Here is a 20,219-nt window from a genome sequence, read left to right as displayed (position 1 = left end):
TTAAATATACTTAAAAAATAATATTATAATTTAATATTATATTTTTTAGTAATTAATTAATTATTTATTTAGAAGTGATTTTAACTAATATTATCCAAACAATATTTATTTTATCAAAATAAATTTTAGTAAAAATTATCAAATATAAATCATGTTGGCACAAACTCACTTCTACCCAAAATCAATTCTACAAAATCACTTCCATTCAAACTTTTTACCCAACGTGAATCCAAACACATACTTAGGGTGTGTTTGGCAAACGCGTTGAGGAGGAAAGAAGCACGTTTGAGTCTCTTGAAAGTTTCACTTTTATGTTTGGCAACTTTTATTCTTCTGAACGCAGAAGTGATTCTGCCTTTAAACGTACTTCAGGAGAAGCTAAAATTTGTAGCTTCTGCGTTTCACGTTCATAGTGGCTGATTATCTTAGAAAATTAGGTGGAAATTTTATTTCTTTTTTACCAATCCTATCCTTCATTTTCTTCTATACAAAGGATACTAGTAACTATTACCATCACAGTTCTCTATAGTTCTTCCTACTTGTTCTTAGTTCCAATTGTTTTTCATCAAAATGGTTCAAATTTGTTTCAATCACTAGCAAAGTGAATATTTTAATTTTTTTAATTATTTTTAGTACTCACTTTCATATTTTAATTTTTATATTTTTATTGTATTTTATATTTATAGGATAAATATTTTTATATTATTTGTGTAGTATTCTAATTTCTCATGTTATGTTTTTATATGAGTTTTTTTTATCATTTACTATATTATTTTTTATATGTATATTTTTTATGAAATTTTTTATTTTTTTTTTACTTTGTTCATGTGATTTTTATTTATTTTATTGTATTTTTTTTGTTCATATGATATATGTTGTTGGTTTTATGACATTTTTATTATTTCCTATCTGTATCAATTTTTTTATTCTTTGATGTACTCTATTTTTGTTTTGTATTAATTTTTTTATTTTTTATTCTGATTTTATAAAATTTGTAATTGTAATTATTGTATACTACATTTATTATCAAAATTTTATAATATAAATTATGATCTTATAAAAAAAAGACAAAATAAATAAAAACTAATTATAAGTAACAATAGAGTCATAGATAATGAAAAATAGTTGATACAATAAAGGAAATGGATTATAGTCCAAAATAATACTAAATTAAAGAGTACTGACAGTACTAAAAAATTATAGAATATTTTTTTTGTTTGATATTATAAAATTTATAGTACTCTTTTTCATATTTTTATTTTTTATTGTATTTATTTTATTTATATGATAAATATTTTTTATATTATTTTTGTTAGCGTTTTGATTTTGCATGTATATAAAAAAAATTATTTAAATTGATGTCTCTTTTGGTAATTTTTCATCTAAAAGTGATTTTGAGTAATATAATCCAAACAACATTTATTTTACTATAATCAATTTTGATATAAAGATTGCCAAACATAAATCACGTTAACACAAACTTACTTTTCATCAAAATCAATTTTGCAAAATCAATTTTATACAAACTCCCGTTTGCAAACTGTAATCCAAACACACACTTAATGTACCTAACATGCAATGCAAAATACAAACCACAACATTATATTATAGGGAAGTCACTCAGATAGATGTTAAAAATGTCATTTTTTTTAAATATTTTTAATAATTAAAATTTAATATATATACTGTTCTTGCTTGCAAAATAGATCGGCCTTTAGTGATGAATGCTTGCCGAGCTATCACCTTGGTGGCTGAGCGTCCAATCCTTGAGTCCAAGCTTTCTTCTCAATGTGATGTGAACAGTACGAACAAATGAGGGGGGAGTGTACCTGCAAAGGCACTCCGAAACTTAAGTCAGTATATTGTACTATTTCTCACTTACCGAAGAAAATATTTTACCTTGCTTTATATGGTAAATTGTTCGGCCTTTACATTTTTAGCATTAAGGTCAGTTACAAAAAGGTGGGTAACGTATCTTAATTGTGTACCGTTTTGTCGTCGGTTATGATGGAAGCATTTATCTGACCGAGTTATAGCTCATGAATTGAGGAGCTATAACGGATCATGCCGAGTTATAGCTCGTTTATGACGACCATATCACAGCTCCCAAGCTTGGCCTGTGGAGAATTTTTAATGAAACAGGTTGAGCTTCTTGAGGAGTTATAACTCGGTTGGATAGGTTACTGAGTGAGCCCCCAATTCAACGTACTTCATTAAAAAAGTATTATTTGCTATGACGTGGGGAGTCGTGGCATTGTTTTGGGGAGGAGAGAGAGATTAATGTACGCATTAAAGGCTTGTTGCCATTCCAAAGTAGTTGCGTCATTTTAGATGTTATTGGGAGACAGTTTCAGTATTCGAACCATTGTTGGGTTACTGCTAGAAGTTAAACTCTAGTTTTTTTTGGTGTTTGGGTTTTTCATTTTGGTAACAGAATGAGCAAAAGAGGTATGTACACTTTGTCTCTTTGCTTCTGATTTACTGCTTCTTTCTCTTTTCTCTTCTTGTGTGCTTGCTGTTGTGTCTTAATGGGGTTGGAGAAGGAGAAAAAGGGTGAGATTGACTGGTCTTATGACTGGGTTGGTGAGGATGTGAAATCCTGAATCTCCCTATTTCGTGATGAGTCTGCTGTAAAGGAAGTGAACTTAGCAAGAGTCGTTAGGGCTGGTTCTGGGGTTCAGGTTGAGTTGCTTTCATGTAGCAACGATGATAGGGTGTATCATCGAGGGCAGGGTTTTGAGTTCTTCTACATGCACAGCTGTGTGCTTGAGGAATTGAGGGTGAAATTGTCATTTACAGAGTTTGAGTGTCAGGTTCTGAAACAGTTGAACTGTGCTGCGTCTCAGCTTCACCCTAATGGCTGGGTGTTTCTGCGCTCCTTTGAGATTTTGATGGAATATCTTGAGGAGACGCCATCAGTTGACTTGTTCTTTTCTTTATTTCAAGCAAAGGGGGGTATGGAAAGGGGGTTGAATAAATTTCAATAGCACCCTTGGGTTTGCTATTTTCAAGTTGTATAAATTCTCATTCAAGGATTTTAAAGAAATGTATCTTAAGGTTAGGAGTGTAGAAAAAGAGTTTCCCTTTTATGTTGATGAGAATCTGGTCGAGAAGTTTCCTTTGTGGTGGTGTTCAGAACCGCAAAATATACTCGGTCCTGAAGTCATATCACCGAGGAATGTGTGTTTGATTGAGTTTTTGGTTGAGGGTATTGATCGTAAAGATCTTATATCTATGTATGAGTTACTCAAATGGAAAGACGATAAGGAGGCAGTGATAAATTACCTGGGTGAGTTTGGGATTTTTGTTCTTTGTATATTGATTTTGTATGAGTTTCTGACGTGTTCTGTATTTGTATTGCAGGTGGGAAGTACCCTGGGGTCTCAGCTGCTACTCTCAGGTCACGCTTTAAAATTAAGAATTTGAAAAAGGAGGTTTCATCGTCGAACCGTGAGAAAGTGGTAACGGCTGGAGAGGTTGTCCAGCCTCGTCAGGGGCGTAGGAAGGTGATTGCGAGAAAAAGGAAGTCGGGTGTGGTGGATTTGTCCGATGACTCTAGTGGGAAGGAACATGGAGTGTCCCTGGAAGAGATTCAAGCTTTTGTTGGGAATCAGAAAAAAACTTCATGAGATGTCTGAGCTTAGTGAGGGTGTTTCTGTGTGGGAAAAAGAGTATCCTTATATGACTGCGGTAGATGAACATTGTCAATCTGAAGCTGATGTTTCTCTTGCGAAAGAGGTTGGTGAAGTAGCTGTCGGGCAATATATGCAGGTAAAGTCTTCCTTTTGGTGTAATTTTTATCCTGGTTAAGACATTTTTATGTATTTTACTTTTCTTGTTGTTGTCATGGTTTGCAGGTTGTTGGGTTGAGGTTGGCCAGTTTGGGGCGAAGCCAGGAGCCGAGGCATAAGAAAGTGGTGGAGGAGAAGGATGAAGTTTTGGTAATGAAAGAGGAATTGAGTAAGAGCAAAAATATTGTTTCTGAGCTGCAGAGTAAGTTGGCTGATACTGAAAAGCGGTTAAAGGAGACGAAAGATAACTATGCTAAGGACGTTGAGGACTTGAAGAAGAAGGAAGCTGATTTAGCGAGCATGAAAACTCGGCTGATTGATGTTACTGCTCGGCTGAAGGAAATGAATAAGAAGAAAAGCGATGAAATTTTGGATTCGTTTGTAGAGGGTTTTGAAAGGGCGGCCTTACAGGCGAAGTTTCTTGCTCCAGGTGTTGATCTATCTGAGTTGGATCCTGGTAAGATTGTCCGAGATGGGAAGATGGTTAAAGATGATGGTGTTGCCGAAGATGAGGCAGAGAATATTTAGTATGTTAATGTAATTTTATTTTTGTTAAAACTTTTTTATTGGGTAATGTAATTGATGATACATTATTGACAGTAACTATTTTAGAGGTCATTAATAGAGTTGTTTGACCTTGTCTTTATTCGTTTCCGATTTGTTTTGAATATTTGAACGGCATTTTGCGCGATTGATTGGAATTTCTGTTAAGAATATTCCTTTTAATGTTTGCCGAATATGCTTGGTTCGGATGTTAGACGAAGATGTTCGTCATTATGTGATTTGACCATAGATGGAATTGTACCAAGCATTGTTGATTGTAAAAGCAAACATCATAATGTGACAGAGTTTGTATAAAATGAGATAGATTTATTACATACAGTAGTATTGGTAATCCTTTGGATACAAAGGTTCAGGTAGGCTAGCCTCGTTAAAACCTCTCAAAGCAAAACCCATTGGGAAAAATCTTAGTAATAGGAAAAAGAGTACAAGCCTGTCCCTGATGTTTAACTGTAAAATTTCTTTAGAGAGGAAATATTCCAGGTATTAGGTAGTGTTGTACCATTCATGGATTCTAGTCTGTAAGCTCCGTTGCCGAGAACTTCTTTAACCCGGTAGGGGCCGTCCTAGTTTGCTGTGAGCTTTCCATGGGATGGAGGTCAGCGCGCAGTTTCCGTCTTCCGAAGAACTAACTCGCCTGTTTAGAATGATCAGTTTCTGACCGATTTGTTATGTCGTCGGGCAATTGTTTGCTGAGCCGCGCGTTGTCAGAGTGTTGTTGTTTCCCTTATTTCTTCAATGAGATCTAGCTCGGCTCGCCGAGCTTCATCCTGGTTGCCGAGCTGAGTTTTGACCGAGTTGTGCGAGATTTCTAAAGGTATCATAGCTTTAGAGCCATATACCAGGCGAAATGGTGTCTCCTTTGTTGATGACTGAGGTGTTGTGTTGTATCCCCAAAGGATTTCGGGTATTAGTTCGGCCCAAAGTCCTTTGGCATCATCTAACTTTTTCTTTAAGGCATGTAGTATGATCTTGTTCACTGCCTCTGCTAGTCCGTTTGTCTGAGGATATTCAACGGAGGCAAAATGTTGTTTGACCTTAAGGTTCTTCAAAAAGGATTGAAATTTATGGTCGGCAAACTGGTGACCATTGTCAGTGATGATGTGGTGAGGAATGCCAAACCGGTAAATAATATTTTTCCAAGTGAAAGAAATCATTTGCTGTGATGTGATTCTGGCTAAGGGTTGGGACTATTAAAAATTTTACCTGCCCCGGTGCCGTTGGAAATGGACCGAGGATGTCTAGCCCCATTGATAGAAAGGCCAACTAACGTCAGAGTAATGTAGGTGCTCGGCAGGTAGGTGTATGAGTGGTGCATGTTTCTGACAATTTTCACAAGTCTGAACCTTAGTCTTGCTATCATGTTGTAAGGTCGGCCAAAAAAAACCTGCGCGGAGGATTTTTGAAGCTAAACTCCGAGCTCCTATATGTGTTCCGCAACGGGCGAGTATATCCTCGGCGGTATAAAGTCTCCTTGAGCAAAGTGAAAAAAGATGCTTGTCTTCGGAATCGTTTTGTGTTGCCGACCTTTTCTGGTATTTGACCTATTTTCAGATATTGTATGTAACCGTCTTGCCAACCCTGTTCCTGTGTGACACTTAATACATCTGTTAAACTTACACTTGGGGATGTAATATTGGATTGATGCAGTGTGGATAAGTCGGATTGTGTGCTGCCGAGTTTAGATAAGATATCAGCCCTGTGGTTTTGTTCTCGTGGTATGTGTTGAATTTCAAAATTTGAGAACTTTGAAGTAAAATCTTTCACTAATAATAAGTATTTAGAAAGGAGATGATCCGTTACTTGGAAGAGGTCGTTTACCTGTTGTACTACCAATAAGGAGTCACAGTATACCTTTATAGTGGAAATGCGGAGATCTAAATAAAGTCGGAGTCCTGCAACGAGGGCCTCATATTCGGCTTGATTGTTGCTAGCCTTGAAAGATAAGTGTAATGAATGTTCCAGAATAAAGCCATCGTCAGACTCTAGACATATGCCGGCACCACAGCCCTCAGTGTTCGACGAGCCGTCGACGTATAAGATCCATTGTTTTGTATGATCGTCTTCTGAAGGAATAGTAAGTTCTGCAATGAAGTCTGCCAAGAATTGGGACTTAATCGGTCCTCTTGATTGGTACCTGATGTCGAACTCTGACAATTCTATTGACCATTTAATAAGTCTGCCTGCGATTTCTGGTTTATGTAACACTTGGCGTAATAGGTGGTCACTCTTGACATAGACAGCATGACTTTGGAAGTAAGGTCGGAGTCTTCTTGCTGAGAAAACTAGTGCTAAAGCCAGCTTTTCAATTCTGGGATAATTGAGTTCGGCGTGTTGAAGGGTTTTACTGACAAAGTATACTGGATGCTGGGTTTTGTTTTGTAACAAGAGCAGAGCTTATAGCCCAATCAGTGACTAACAAATATAGAAATAGATCTTCCCCTTGATGGGGTTTTTGTAAGATCGGCAGTTGTGAGAGAGTTGTTTTTAGTGTTTTAAAAGCTCTCTCACAATCATCATTCCACTGAAATTTATTTTTCTTTTTTATCGTTTGAAAAAAAGGAATAGATTTTGAAGCTAAGCATGGGATAAATCTGGATAGTGCAGCGATCCTTCCGGTGAGGCGTTGGACTTCCTTTATGGTCTTTGGGCTCGTCATTTCCAGAACTGCTCGGCATTTATCTGGATTCGCCTCAATGCCCCTGTTTGTTAGTAAAATACCTAAGAACTTACCTCCCTGAACTGCGAAGGCACATTTTTCTGGGTTTAGACGTATGTTGTAGTTGCGAATTTGGCCAAAAATCTCTGATAAGTCGTCAATATGGTTTTTCCCGAGCTGTGTCTTGGCGACCATGTCGTCGACATACACTTCTATGTTTCTGCCGATTTGTTTGGCGAAGACTTTGTCCATAAGGCACTGGTAAGTTGCCCCTGCATTCTTTAGTCCAAAGGGCATAACTTTATAGCAGTAGTTACCGAATTCAGTGATAAATGCTGTTTTACTTTGATCAGAGGGATGCATGAGGATTTGATTATAACCCAAATAAGCATCCATAAAACTCAAGGTAGCATAGCCAGAAGCATTATCCACCAAAGAATCTATGGATGGTAAAAGGTAAGAGTCTTTCGGGCATGCTTTGTTTAAATCAGTAAAGTCGAGGCACATGCGCCACTTACCATTTTTTTTCCTTACCATTACCACATTTGCCAGCCAGGTAGTAAATCTGATTTCCTTGATGAACTCTGCATGGATCAGCTTTTGAGTTTCTTCTAATGATGCTATTTTCTTTTCATCGCCGAGGTTTCGTTTCTTCTGTTGCACTGGTCGTGCAGACAGGTTTATTGCTAATTTATGGCTGATGATCTATGGATCGATGCCAGGCATGTCAGAAGGTGTCCATGCGAATAGGTCGGCTTGTGTTTGTAAAAAGGTGGTGATGGCTTTTAGTTCCACTGAGTCTAGGGATGTACCTACATAAGTAAATTTGTTAGGATTATTATGGAAATATACTTTCTGTAAGTCCTGGATGGTGTAGGTCGTTCAAGGAAGTCGGCTCGTGGATCGAGGTCGGCTAACGCCAAGCTTTTGGCGACGTGGTGGAGATTGTTGACTTGTTGTTTGGAACGGGTTGGTAGTTTCATGCTGATGTTGTAACATTGGCGTGCCTCTTTATGATCCCCATGGATTGTTACAACCTGGTTGTCCTGCAAAGGGAACTTAACACACAGGTGAACTGTAGATACAATTGCGCCAAACTTATTCAAAAAAGGTCGGCCTAGTATGAGGTTATATGGGCTAAAGCAATCTACAACTAAATATTGAATATCACATGTTTTTGAAAGAGGATGCTCACCCAGTGTGGTTTGTAACCACACTGATCCCAATATCGGCACTCGCTCACCCGAGAACCCGACAAGGTCTCCTACTATTGACTGGAGAGCGTTGTCGCTGAGCTTCATTTTTTGGAATGTTGAGTAGAATAGGACGTCGGCGCAGCTCCCGGGATCCAGAAGTACTTTCCTTACCAACAGATCTCCCAATTGAAGGATGATTACCACAGGGTCGTCCAAGTTGAGTATGTTTGAATTAAAGTCGGCGTGTGTGAACGTCACTTGGGAGAGTTGTGTTGCGAGTGTAGCTTCGCGCTGGAAGCCATCTACCAAGCATATAGCTCGGTGTGATCTCTTTCTGGCCGAGCTTAAGGACCCTCCACCGGCGTATCCCCCTGAAATACAATTGATTATACCTCTGGGCTTTTCATATTGATTTGGTGTTGTCCTTTCTTTTCCTCGGTGCTGTTGTTCTGACGAGTCCTCGTTTCTGGAAGGTGTGAAACTGGTGCACGAAATCGTGATCGTTCATTCCTTCGTCCAAGTAATAAACCTTACGTGAGTAAGGGTCGATCCCACGGAGATTGTCGGTATGAAGCAAGCTATGGTCATCTTGTAAATCTCAGTCAGGCGGATTCAAATGGTTATGGTGAATTGATAATTAAAATATAAATAAAATATAAAATAGGATAGAGATACTTATGTAATCCGTTGGTAGGAATTTCAGATAAGCGTATGGAGATGCTTTGTTCCTTCTAAATCTCTGTTTTCCTATTGCCTTCATTCAATCCTTCTTACTCCTTTCCATGGCAAGCTGTATGTTGGGCATCACCGTTGTCAATGGCTACATCCCGTCCTCTCAGTGAAAATGGTCCAAATGTTCTGTCACCGCATGGCTAATCATCTGTCGGTTCTCGATCATGCTGGAATAGGATCCAGTAATCCTTTTGCGTCTGTCACTACGCCCAGCACTCGCGAGTTTGAAGCTCGTCACAACCATCCCTTCCCAGATCCTACTCGGAATACCACAGACAAGGTTTATACTTTTTGGATCTCAAGAATGGCCGCCAATAATTCTAGCCTATACCACGAAGACTCTGATCGTAAATCAGGAGGCTAAGAGATATGCATTCAAGCTTGTTTTCATGTAGAACGGAAGTGTTTGTCAGGCACGCGTTCATAAGTGAGAATGGTGATGAGTGTCACATAATCATCACATTCATCATGTTCGTGTGTGTGAATGAATATCTTAGAGAAGAAATAAGCTTGAGTTGAATAGAAAAACAATAGTACTTTGCATTAATTCATGAGGAACAGCAGAGCTCCACACCTTAATCTATGGTGTGTTGAAACTCCACCGTTGAAAATACATAAGTGATAATAGTGTTCATTGGCTTCGGCCCCAGAGGGGAACCAGAATAACCAAGACCCTAAAGGTGGTCTCCCAAGACCCTAATACAATAGTAAAAAGTCCTATTTATACTAAACTAGTTACTAGGGTTTATAGAGATGAGTAAATGATGCAGAAATCCACTTTCGGGCCCACTTGGTGTGTGCTTGAGCTGAGCAGTGAAGCTTTCACGTGTAAAGGTCTTCCTTGGAGTTGAACGCTAGTTTGTAACTTGTTTCTGGCATTTAACTCTGCTTTGCAACTTGTTTCTGGCGTTTAACGCCAAAATAGGGTAGAAAGCTGGCGTTGAACGCCAGTTTGCGTCATCTAAACTAGGACAAAGTGTGGTCTATTATATATTGATGGAAAGCCCTGGATGCCTATTTTCTAACGCAATTGAGAGCGTGCCATTTGGGTTCTGTAGCTCCAGAAAATCCATTTCAAGTGCAGGGAGGTTAGAATCCAACAGCATCTGCAGTCCTTCTTCAGCCTCTGAATCAGATTTTTGCTCAGGTCCCTCAATTTCAGCCAGAAATTACCTGAAATCACAGAAAAATACACAAACTCATAGTAAAATCCAGAAATGTGATTTTTATTTAAAAACTAATAAAAATATACTAAAAACTAACTAAATCATACTAAAAACTATGTAAAAATAATGCCAGAAAGCGTATAAATTATCCGCTCATCACAACACCAAACTTAAATTGTTGCTTGTCCCCAAGCAACTAAAAATCAAATAGAATAAAAAGAAGAGAATATACTATAAATTCCAGAATATCAACAAAACTTAGCTCCAATCAGATGAGCAGGACTAGTAGCTTTTTGCCTCTGAACAGTTTTGGCATCTCACTTTATCCTTTGAAGTTCAGAATGATTGGCATCTATAGGAATTCAGAATTTAGATAGTGTTATTGATTCTCCTAGTTCAGTATGTTGATTCTTGAACACAGCTACTTTATGAGTCTTGGCCGTAGCCCTAAGCACTCTGTTTTCCAGTATTACCACCGGATACACACATGCCACAGACACATAACTGGGTGAACCTTTTCAGATTGTGACTCAGCTTTGCTAAAGTCCCCAATTAGAGGTGTCCAGGGTTCTTAAGCACACTCTGTTTTTACTTTGGACCTCGACTTTAACCGCTCAGTCTCAAGCTTTTCACTTGACACCTTCACGCCACAAGCATATGGCTAGGGACAGCTTGATTTAGCCGCTTAGGCCATGATTTAATTTCTTTGGGCCCTCCTATCCACTGATGCTCAAAGCCTTGGATCCTTTTTATTACCCTTACCTTTTGGTTTTAAGGGCTATTGGCTTTTTCTGCTTGCTTTTTCTTTTTCTTTCTTTTTCGCCATTTTTTTCCTGCAAGCTTTTGTATTCACTGCTTTTTCTTACTTCAAGAATCAATTTTTTTGATTTTTTAGATTATCAATAACAGTTCTCCTTTTTCATTATTCTTTCAAGAGCCAACAATTTTAACATTCATGAACAACAAATTCAAAAGACATATGCATTGTTCAAGCATTCATTCAGAAAACAAAAAGTATTGTCACCACATCAAAATAATTAAACTAATTTCAAGGATGAATTCGAAATTCATGTACTTCTTGTTCTTTTGTAATTAAAACATTTTTCATTTAAGAAAGGTGATGGATTCATAAGACATTCATAGCTTTAAGACATAGACACTTAAATACTAATGATCATGTAATAAAGACATAAACATAAATAGATATATAGTAAACGAAAAACAGAAAAATAAGAACAAGGAGATTAAGGAACGGGTCCACCTTAGTGAGGGTGGCGTCTTCTTCCTCTTGAAGAACCAATGGTGTTCTTGAGCTTCTCTATGTCTCTTCCTTGCCTTTGTTGCTCTTCCCTCATAGCTCTTTGATCTTCTCTAATTTCATAGAGAATGATGGAGTGCTCTTGGTGCTCCACCCTTAGTTGTCCCATGTTAGAACTTAATTCTTCTAGGGAGGTGTTAATTTGCTCCCAATAGTTTTGTGGAGGAAAGTGCATCCCTTGAGGCATCTCAGGGATTTCTTGTTCTTGGCCACAACTTCATAGAAGTGGTCTTGATGGACCTTTGAGATGAATCTCTCCATCTCCCATGACTCGGAGGTGGAAGCAATTGCCTTCCCTTTCCTCTTTTTAGAGGTTTCTCCGGCCTTAAGGTGCCATTAATGGTTATGGAAAAACAAAAAAGCAGTGCTTTTTCCACACCAAACTTAAAATGTTTGCTCGTCCTCAAGCAAAAGAAGAAAGAAGAGAGGAGAAGAAGAAGATAATGGAGGAGATTGAGGGAGGTGAGTGGTTCAGCCATGTGTGGGTGGGTTTAGGAGGGAAGTAGTGGTGGAGGTGTTTGGTGAAGTGGTGATGGGGAAGAGAAGTGGAGGTGATTGGTGAGGGGTATTTAGGGAAGAGTGTTATGAAAAGGTGGGAGAGAGAGAGAGAGAGAGAGGTGGGGTAGGTAGGGATCCTGTGGGGTCCACAGATCTTGAGGGGTCAATGATTTATCATCTCTGCTCCATTTAGGTGTGTAAACTCCCTTAGAGTGCAATCCTGGCGTTAAACGCCAGATTGCTGCTTGTTTCTGGCGTTTAACGCCAACTTTTCTCCCATTCTTGGTGTTAAACGCCAATTCCATGCTCTGTTCTGGCGTTAAACGCCAGTCTGGTGCTTGTTTCTGGCGTTTAACGCCAGCTTGATGCTTCTTTCTGGCGTTAAATGCCAGTTTGATGCTTCTTACTGGCGTTTAAACGCCAGTAAGCTCTTCCTCCAGGGTGAGCTGTTTTTAATGCTATTTTTCATTCTTTTTTGATTTTTTAGTTGTTTTTGTGACTTCACATGATCATCAACCTAAAGAAAACATAAAATAGCAATAGAAAATAAATAGATATAATTAAATAACATTGGGTTGCCTCCCAACAAGCGCTTCTTTAATGTCAATAGCTTGACAGTGAGCTCTCATGGAGCCTCACAGATAATCAGAGCAATGTTGGGGCCTCTCAACACCAAACTTAGAGTTTGGCTGTGGCCTCCCAACACCAAACTTAGAGTTTGGTTGTGGCCTCCCAACACCAAACTTAGAGTTTAAATGTGGGGGTTTTGTTTGACTCTATTCTGAGAGAAGCTTCTCATGCTTCCTCTCCATGGTTACAGAAGGAAAACCTTGAGTCTTAAATACAAGGTAGTCTTCATTCAATTGAAGGACCAACTCTCCTCTGTCAACATCAATCACAGCTTTTGCTGTGGCTAGGAAGGGTCTTCCAAGGATGATGGATTCATCCTCATCCTTCCCAGTGTCTAGGATTATGAAATCAGCAGGGATGTAAAGGCCTTTAACCTTTACTAACATGTCCTCTACTAGTCCATAAGCCTGTTTCATGGATTTGTCTGCCATCTCTAATGAGAATTTGGCAGCCTGTACCTCAAAGATTCCTAGTTTCTCCATTACAGAGAGTGGCATTAAGTTTATGCCTGACCCCAGGTCACACAGAGCCTTCTCAAAGGTCATGGTGCCTATGTTACAGGGAATTAGGAATTTATCAAGATCCTATTTCTTTTGAGGTAAAGTGTGTTGAACCCAGATATTCAGTTCATTAATGAGCAATGGAAGCTCATCCTCCCAAGTCTCATTACCAAATAGCTTGGCATTCAGCTTCATGATTGCTCCTAAATACTGGGCAACTTGCCCTTGAACAATGTCTTTATCTTCTTCAGAAGATGAATAGTCATCAGAGCTCATGAATGGTAAAAGGAGGTTCAATGGAATCTCTATGGTCTCTAGATGAGCCTCATATTCCTTTGGTTCCTCAAAGGGAAACTCCTTATTGGTCAGTGAACGTTCCAGGAGGTCTTCCTCACTAGGATTCACGTCCTCCTCCTCCTCTCTGGGTTCGGCCACACCAAGTAAGGTTATGGCTTTGCACTCTCTTTTTGGATTCTCTTCTGTATTGCTTGGGAGAGTACTAGGAGGGGTTTCAGTGACTCTTCCTCCAAATTTCTGATGGAGGACCTTGTTTCATTCATGAAACTTAGAGTGGCCTTAGATAGATCAGAGACTATATTTGCTAAGCTAGATGGATTCTGCTCAGAATTCTCTGTCTGTTACTGAGAGGATGATGGAAAAGGCTTGCTATTGCTAAACCTGTTTCTTCCACCATTATTAAAGCCTTGTTGAGGCTTTTGTTGATCCTTCCATGAGAAATTTGGATGATTTCTCCATGAGGGATTATAAGTGTTTCCATAGGTTTCTCCCATGTAATTCACCTCTGCTATTGCAGAGTTCTCAGGATCATAAGTTTCTTCTTCAGAAGATGCTTCTTTAGTACTGTTGGATGCAGCTTGCAATCCATTCAGACTCTGAGAAATCATATTGACTTGCTGAGTCAATATTTTATTCTGAGCCAATATGACATTCGGAGTATCAATTTCAAGAACTCCCTTCCTCTGAGGCGTCCCATTACTCACAGGATTCCTTTCAGAAGTGTACATAAACTGGTTATTTGCAACCATGTCAATGAGTTCTTGAGCTTCTGCAGGCGTTTTCTTTAGGTGAATGGATCCACCTGCAGAATGGTCCAATGACATCTTAGATAATTCAGACAGACCATCATAGAATATATCCAGGATGGTCCATTCTGAAAGCATGTCAGAAGGACACTTTTTGGTCAGTTGCTTGTATCTTTTCCAAGCTTCATAGAGGGATTCACCTTCTTTCTGTTTGAAGGTTTGAACATCCACTCTAAGCTTGCTTAGCTTTTGAGGAAGAAAGAACTTGGCTAAGAAAGCCGTGACCAGCTTATCCCAAGAGTTCAGGCTATCTTTAGGTTGAGAGTCCAACCATATTCTAGCTCTGTCTCTTACAGCAAAAGGGAAAAGCATAAGCCTGTAGACCTCGGGATCAACTCCATTGGTCTTGACAGTTTCACAGATTTGCAAGAATTCAGCTAAAAACTGATGAGGATCTTCCATTGGAAGTCCATGAAACTTGCAGTTCTGCTGCATTAGAGAAACTAATTGACGCTTAAGCTCAAAGTTGTTTGCTCCAATTGCAAGGAGTGAGATGCTTCTTCCATAGAAGTTGGAAGAGGGTGTAATAAAGTCACCAAGCATCTTCCTTGCATCTCAACCATTGTTATTAGGTTCGGCCATGTCTCCTTCTTTTTCAAAAATTTCTGTCATGTCCTCTCCAGAGAGTTGTGCCTTAGCTTCCCTTAGCTTCCTCTTCAGAGTCCTTTCAGGTTCAGGATCAGCTTCAACAAGAATGTTTTTATCCTTGTTCCTGCTCATATGAAAAAGAAGAGAATAGAAAAGAAAATATGGAATCCTCTATGTCACAGTATAGAGATTCCTTGTGTAAGTATAAGAAGAGAAGAATAGAAGAAAGAGAAGAGAAAAACTCGAACACAGAGGAGAATAGTGGGTTCAAATTATGAGTGAGAGAGGAGTGTTAGTAGATGAATAAATAAATAGAAGGAGATGAGAGAAGGAAGAATTCAAATTTAATTAAAATAAATCAAAAATATTTTTGTTTTTATTTTAAATATTAGTTAGTATTCAAAAATCAAAAAGGAAAATAAAATTAAATTGAAATTTAAAATAATTAGTTAATGAAAAGAAATTTTGAAAAAGAGGTTAGTGATTTTCAAAAATTGGAGAGAGAAAGTTAGTTAGGTGGTTTTGAAAAAGATAAGAATTTTAAAAATCAAACAAAAAGTTAAGTGGTTAATTGAAAAAGATTTGAAAATCAATTTTGAAAAAAGAAGAGGTTAGAAAAGATTTTGAAATTAAGTTTTGAAAAAGATATGATTGAAATTTATTTTGAAAAAGATTTGAAAAAGAAATTTAAAAAGACTTGATTTTGAAAATTAAAGTTGATTACTTAACTAACAAGAAACTAAAAGATATGATTCTAAAATTTAAAGATTGAACCTTTCTTAATAGGCAAGTAACAAACTTTAAAATTTTTGAATCAATCACATTAATTGTTAGTAAAGAATTTGAAATTATGAAACAAAATTAAGAAAGAGATTTTGAAAATCAAATTTAAAAAAAAAATTCGAAAATATGAAAGAAAAATGGAAAAGATTTGATTTTTGAAAAGATAGGATTTTTTAAATTGAAAATTTGACTTGACTCATGAGAAACAACTAAATTTTAAAAATTTTTGACTAAGTCAAACCAAATTTTCGAAATTTATTTGCAAATAAGGGAAAGATATTTTTTTTATTTTTGAATTTTTAATGAGGAAAGAAAAAAACACAAAATTGACATAAAACATGAAAATTATGAATCAAAACACATAATGCATGCAAGAACACTTTGAATGTCAAGATGAACACCAAGAACACTTTGAATGTCAAGATGAACATCAAGAACTTATTTTTGAAATTTTTTTTAGAAAAGACACACATGCAAGACACCAAACTTAGAAATTTTCAAACTATAGACACTAACAAATTAAAAATGCATATGAAAAACAAGAAAAGACACAAAACAAGAAGATGCAAAGATCAAACAAGGAAATTCATCAAGAACAACTTGAAGATCATGAAGAACATTATGCATGAGTTTTCAAAAATTTAAAGAAATTAAAAAGATGCAATTGACACCAAACTTAAAATTTGACACAAGACTCAAACAAAAACACAAATTTTTTGTTTTTATGATTTTATTAAAATTTTTTTTGGATTTTTTGAAAATTAATTTGAGAAAGAAAATAAGGAAATTCAAAATTTTTAATAAGAATTCCAGGAATCATGCAATGTTAGTCTAAAACTCCGGTCCAGGAATTAGACATGGTTTACTAGCCAGCCAAGCTTTCAGTGAAAGATTCGGTCCAAAACACTAGACATGGCCAATGGCCAGCAAAGTTTTAGCAGATCATTACATTCAACAACAAGGTTGATAGAAATTAACAAGCTCTTGTGATGATGAGTTGAAACCTCGGTCCAAAAGATTAGACATGGCTTTACAGCCAGCCAGACTTCAACAGATCATCATGAAACTCTAGAATTTATTCTCAAAATTCTGAAGCCATAGAATAATTTATTTAATTTATATTTTTTTTTGAAAATTTTTTTTCGAAAACAAAAAGCTTAAAAATAAAATAAAATTACCTAATCTGAGCAACAAGATGAACCGTCAGTTGGCCAAACTCGAACAATCCCCCGCAACGGCGCCAAAAACATGGTGCACGAAATCGTGATCGTTCATTCCTTGGTAACGGCGCTAAAAACTTAATACGCACATTCATAATCTTAGTTCTTCTTCACAACTTCGCACAACTAACCAGCAAGTGCACTGGGTCGTCCAAGTAATAAACCTTACGTGAGTAAGTGTCGATCCCACAGAGATTGTCGGTATGAAGCAAGCTATGGTCATCTTGTAAATCTCAGTCAGGTGGATTCAAATGGTTATGGTAAATTGATAATTAAAATATAAATAAAATATAAAATAGGATAGAGATACTTATGTAATTCGTTGGTAGGAATTTCAGATAAGCATATGGAGATGCTTTGTTCCTTCTGATTCTCTGCTTTCCTATTGCCTTCATTCAATCCTTCTTACTCCTTTTCATGGCAAGCTGTATGTTGGGCATCACCGTTATTAATGGATACATCCCGTCCTCTCAGTGAAAATGGTCCAAATGCGCTGTCACCGCATGGCTAATCATCTGTCGGTTCTCGATCATGCTGGAATAGGATCCAGTAATCCTTTTGCGTCTGTCACTACGCCCAGCACTCGCAAGTTTGAAGCTCGTCACAACTATCCCTTTCCAGATCCTACTCGGAATACCACAGACAAGGTTTAAACTTTCCGGATCTCAAGAATGGCCGCCAATAATTCTAGCCTATACCACGAAGACTCTGATCATAAATCAGGAGGCTAAGAGATATGCATTCAAACTTGTTTTCATGTAGAACGAAAGTGTTTATCAGGCACACGTTCATAAGTGAGAATGGTGATGAGTGTCACATAATCATCACATTCATCATGTTCTTGTGTGCGAATGAATATCTTAGAGAAGAAATAGGCTTGAGTTGAATAGAAAAACAATAGTACTTTGCATTAATTCATGAGGAACAGCAGAGCTCCACACCTTAATCTATGGTGTGTAGAAACTCCACCGTTGAAAATACATAAGTGATAATAGTGTTCATTGGCTTCGGCCCCAGAGGGGAACCAGAATAACCAAGACCCTAAAGGTGGTCTCCCAAGACCCTAATACAATAGTAAAAAGTCCTATTTATACTAAACTAGTTACTAGGGTTTACAGAGATGAGTAAATGATGCAGAAATTCACTTCCGGGCCCACTTGGTGTGTGCTTGGGCTGAGCAGTGAAGCTTTCACATGTAGAGGTCTTCCTTGGAGTTGAACGCCAGTTTGTAACTTGTTTCTGGCATTTAACTCTGCTTTGCAACTTGTTTCTGGCGTTTAACGCCAGAATAGGGTAGAAAGCTGGCGTTGAACGCCAGTTTGTGTCATCTAAACTCGGGAAATGTGTGGACTATTATATATTGCTGGAAAGCCCTAGATATCTACTTTCCAACGCAATTGAGAGTGTTCCATTTGGGTTTCTGTAGCTCCAGAAAATCTATTTTGAGTGCAGGGAGGTCAGAATCCAACAACATCTGCAGTCCTTCTTCAGCCTCTGAATCAGATTTTTGCTCAAGTCCCTCAATTTCAGCTAGAAATTACCTGAAATTACAGAAAAATACAAAAACTCATAGTAAAGTCCAGAAATGTGATTTTTATTTAAAAACTAATAAAAATATACTAAAAACTAGCTAAATCATACTAAAAACTATGTAAAAATAATGCCAGAAAGCGTATAAATTATCCGCTCATCAGGAACGTTTTTGAATGTGACCTCCAATGTACTTATCGAGATGGCCTTGCCGAGCTAACCATTCTAAGAGATCCTTTGCTACCACACAGTCATCGGTGGTGTGGCCGTGCTTCTGGTGGAAGGCACAATATTTGGATTTGTCTACGTTCTTAGTGTCTTGGTAGGTGCCGGCCTTTCTTGGTGGTTTGATGAGTTTTGAATTTAGAATTTCTTTGATGATATCCTCCCGCTTAGTGTTAAACTACGTATAAGAATCAAAATGAGGTGTTAGTTGAAAACCTTTCTTACTATTTGGAGTTTTATCATCGTCTCTGTAGCTTGTTTTGTCAGACTTTCGAGCTTGTCTGAGCTCTTCGATATCGATTTGGCCTTTGGCTTTTTCCTGGAACTCGGCAAGGGTTTTAGGCTTGGCAACCGCAATTGTTTCCTGGAACTTTCCAGGTCGGAGGCCACTTTTAATTGCATGCAAATGGACTTCGGGGTGGAGGTCGGGTATGTTGATGGCGACTTTTGTGAAACGAGTCATATAGTCCTTCAAACTTTCGTTTTGCCCCTGCTTGATGGTATTCAGATAGTCAGAGTCATGCAGATATATTGTGGATCCAGCGAAGTGTTCTTCAAACAGCTTGGCCAGTTGCTGAAATCGTCAGATGGAACCTGCAGGCAAAGCACAAAGCCAATCAAGTGCAGGGCCGTCTAAATAATTCGAAAAACAACGGCATAAGACAGTATCTGATGCACCGTTAATGATCATTATTGATCGGAATTTCTTGAGGAACTTCTTCGGATCTCCGAGCCCATCGTAAGGCGTGAGAGTTAGTGGTAAGGTAAACCTTCGCGGTAGCTCAAAGTTCATTACTTCTGGCGTGAAAGGACCCATGAGCTCGTCGGATTCGGCGTTTTCATCTTCAGGTTGAGCTCCCTCAACCCGGATGGTCTCCGAGACATGGGAAGGGCCAGAATGATGTTCATCATCCTCTGGTCGTTGGTGATGAGTGTCGTTATTCTCGATCCGAGCGTTGTTCAGTTCGGTAATCTGGGCGGCCATTCTTTGGTTTTCCTCGGCCATACGTTGATTAGCCTGTTGTAACTCGGTTACCATCCTCAGAAGTTCGGATGGTGAAGGAGGTGGTACGTCAGCCATGAGCATAAGTGAAGGTGGAAGGACCAAAAGAAAAGACTTATTTCTTCGGTCCCACGGTGGGCGCCAATTGTTCTTGCTTGTAAAATAGATTGGCCTTTAGTGATGAATGCTTGCCGAGCTATCACCTCGGTGGCTGAGCGTCCAATCCTTGAGTCCGAGCTTTCTTCTCAATGTGACGTGAACCGTGCGAACAAATGAGGAGGGAGTGTACCTGCAAAGGCACTCCGAAGCTTAAGTCAGTATATTGTACTATTTGTCACTTACCGAAGAAAATACTTTACCTTGCTTTATATGGTAAATTGTTCGGCCGTTACGTTTTTAGCATTAAGGTCGGTTACGAAAAGGTGGGTAACGTATCTTAATTGTGTACCGTTTTGTCGTCGGTTATGATGGGAGCATTTATCTGACTGAGTTATGGCTCATGAATGGAGGAGCTATAACGGATCATGCCGAATTATAGCTCATTTATGACGACCATATCATATACATTTTTATTAAAATTAGATCAAACAAATTAATTTAGTCGAAAAACTAATAAATTAAATTTTGAACTGATCTAAATTAATATTTTTTTATAAAAAATGACTATAATATCTCTATTATAAAAAATAACTAAAATACTCTTTTTATATATATAT

This window comes from Arachis ipaensis, chromosome B09 (assembly GCF_000816755.2).
Source record: "Arachis ipaensis cultivar K30076 chromosome B09, Araip1.1, whole genome shotgun sequence".
Classification (NCBI taxonomy): domain Eukaryota; kingdom Viridiplantae; phylum Streptophyta; class Magnoliopsida; order Fabales; family Fabaceae; genus Arachis; species Arachis ipaensis.
This window is presented reverse-complemented; position numbering follows the sequence as displayed.